The sequence below is a fragment of the Lygodium microphyllum genome, chromosome 1, assembly GCF_053477565.2.
Source record: "Lygodium microphyllum isolate KBCC chromosome 1, Lygodium_microphyllum_v1.1.10, whole genome shotgun sequence".
Taxonomy (NCBI): Eukaryota; Viridiplantae; Streptophyta; class Polypodiopsida; order Schizaeales; family Lygodiaceae; genus Lygodium; species Lygodium microphyllum.
Window position 1 is genome coordinate 155350700 of NC_141135.1, and position 3266 is coordinate 155353965.

Sequence of the window (3266 nt, forward strand, 5' to 3'; positions counted from 1 at the left end):
TAGATTTATATGCCACATGATTTGTTATTTAAATGTAATACACAATGCTTTATCGAATTCATGCACAAGATTTATCTATCCAAATGTACATAAGGATAAGTTAAATAAATACATAAAACAAATAACAAGTGATTTTAAAAAAATAAGATGCACCAAAAAATTTGTATTCATATTCATAATAGTTTGCAAAGGATCTAATACAAGCAGGGTTTTACAAAATCGCTTCACAAGCTAGATTCCATAGATGTTTCACTAGTAGGCCTCTATTGTTGTTGCTCTCTGCCTAGGACTATCCCTCCATTGCCAAAAGAACCTCACCCGTAGAGCCCTGTCAAATCAATGGGGCGGTGACACTCTTTACATGCAGCACTCTATAGATTCAGTCTTCAAACAAGTCAACGAGGAAGACTTCAACAGCTTCTTGTAGTGCAAGGAGGGCCTATATAGTCCACTGATTAGGTTGATCCACACTTGAACTATCGGGGAAGTGTCTCCAGCTCTTTCTAATTAGTATATTTTGCATTGTCTCCCACATCACCGTCTGGAATGTATCCTTTGGTATCAAGAGGTATATGGTCTTTTGATATTGATAGATCTCTCAGAGGGCCACTATGTTTGGCTCTCATCAACACTTGCAATGGTGGCATGGTGGTGGTGGAGCAGGGGGAGGTTGTCTCTACATGAGAGTTCTGGGGGGAATATTCGGGCCACTTGCTTGATGTATGCTCTATCTTCCAGGAGTGAGAACTTGAAACACAAAACTCATGTTGAGAAACATGGACCTAGAACTAGATCAGCTATGGTAGACACAAGTCAAACACATGATATATTATTAGAATGAGGATTTGTAACTCAAGTAAATTAGGTTCCAAGATAGATTAGCTGGGACTTATAAACACAATCTTGAGTGACTCAAATTGATAGTACCATTACATTGAAATGAGTGTCAAGAACATGCCTTTATAACTTTTTGGATAGTACCACTTTTCTTCTCTATGCTTATGGGATTTTGGACATCTCTTCCTAGAGCTTCTAGAGCATACGTCTTTGTCATATCTCTCATACAAAAACACTTATAGGCAAGCCTCTATATCAAGCATAATTTGCTATTCTCAACACCCCTCCTCAACTGATGAGTTCCTACACCTACTGGCATTAGGCAAGCCTCTATATCAAGCATAATTTGCTATTCTCAACACCCCTCCTCAAATGATGAGTTCCTACACCTACTGGCATTTGCCCCCCCTACATATGGATATGGACTAGGAGACTAGCTCTTTGGCAGCCTTAGTCAAGTCAATCTTGAAACTTTACATTTTCGGTAGGGTTTGTTACAGCCACTATGGGAAAGATCCACTTTGGGAAAACATGGTCCATGATGAAATTTTTTGCAAAAAAATTTATTTGTAGGAGCGCAAAGTATCTTCTTCATCATGCATCTTTGGCATTCTTTGAACTTCTTCTTTGTCTTCATGCTCTTTTTGGCCTTCTGGGTCTTTGATCATAGCTTTGTCTGAGGGAGGCTATAGAAGACCTTCCTTTTCACTTGTAACTAATTCAATGAAGTAAGAATTATCAAAAACCAAGGGATTACTAGTCCATGCCCCTTCAAAGCTAGATTAGTCTTTGGGGGCACATCCCAAGGTGTGCGCCCCCAACAAAGCAATGATCTCCTTGTCACCTAGGTCCATGTGGCCAAAAATATCTCGTAGGTGTCTAGCACCTTTACTTGCATTTGGAAGGCGGCCTTCCTCTGGACTCTCTTTAAGGTCCTTGTGGCCAAGATGGAATGAAATATCTAGACCACCTACATTGGCTCTGTGGCAGCCTTCCTTCTGTGGCAGCCTTCCTCTAGAATCTCTTTAAGGTCCTTGTGGCCAAGGTGGAATGGAATATCTGGACCACGTGTCACCTCAACGGCAACCACTCCTACAAGCTCATATAAGTCAACATATGATATGATGGGGAACTGCTCCTTAATGGTCTACAAAAAAATTGGATAGCAATGTGAAGCCCGGCATTGGCTCCATAAGAAAGCTCCTCGAAATTGCGTATGGTTCCAAAAGGTCCCCCAGTCTGGGTCTTCACATCATATGTCTTGGCTACATGCCAGGCTAGTTGGACCATGATGGGTGCACAGTTCTTCTCTGGGATCAAGGCTCACAGTTTTCTCCTTGCTTTGTCAAATGCGTGTAGATATTCATCGTTGACAGCAGGATAAACCTTCCCCAAAAACATGATGAGTAGCTCGTGTTGATGCTTTGTAGATGAGAGAAAGCTTCATTGGACATATGTTTCTCCTCCTCCTACTACTAATTCTTTATTTTTATCTTTCCTTTCTTGCCTCTCTTCTCTCTCTCTTTTCTATCTCTGTCAAAGCTAGAAGTAGACCCCCTATTTGAGGGATAAGAAAAGCATCAACTTTTGAAGATAAGTAAAACCTCTGCTTACTGGATCAAGTTGTCCCCCTTTCTTAGCACCTCCAATGCGAACCTTGAATCAAGTTTCTTGAGTAGCACCTCTTCCTTGAGCTCCTTCACCTTGTACAAGACAATCGATGTGTGAATGGCTTGAAGAAATCGAGATGGAAAAAGGATTTTGATGGGATGTACAAGGAGAAAAATCAAAATAGGAAGGATTTAAAGTATGCAAGGGAGAAGTAAGATGCATCCACTAGCTATCTAGCTCAGCCATGGCTCTGATACCATGTTGCGAAACACGGACCTAGAACTAGATTGACTATGGTGGACACAAGTCAAACACGCGATACATTATCAAAATGAGGAATTGTAACTCAAGTGAATTAGGTTCCAAGATAGATTAGCTTGGACTCATAAACACAATCTTAAGTGACTCAAATTGATAGTACCATTACATTGAAATGAGTGTCAAGTACATGCCTTTATAGCTTTTTGGATAGTATCACTTTTCTTCTATATGCTTATGGGATTTTGGGCATCTCTTCCTAAAGCTTCTAGAGCATATATCTTTGTCATATCTCTCATATAAAACCACTTATGGGCAAGCCTCTATATCATGCATCATTTTGCTATTCTCAATAACTCAAATGTGTAAAATGAGATGAAACTTTCAACTTATAGCCAAAATTTTTAAAAATCCATAAACTTAAATTAATATATCTAAATTTTGAAAAAATATAACATGTGATGTGATTGACTTGAAACTTTGCATGTGGACTCTTCTAGGACACATCAACTACCCCCTAAAAACTTGGCCCCATCGAAAGCCTCTGGGACACCTAGTTA

General features: G+C 39.8%; 1 pseudogene; it reads right to left on the reverse strand.

Annotated features, from left to right (window-relative positions):
• Positions 1–1400: 1400 nt before the first annotated feature.
• Positions 1401–2238, reverse strand: LOC148041859 (L-ascorbate peroxidase, cytosolic pseudogene; annotated as a pseudogene).
• Positions 2239–3266: the final 1028 nt, after the last annotated feature.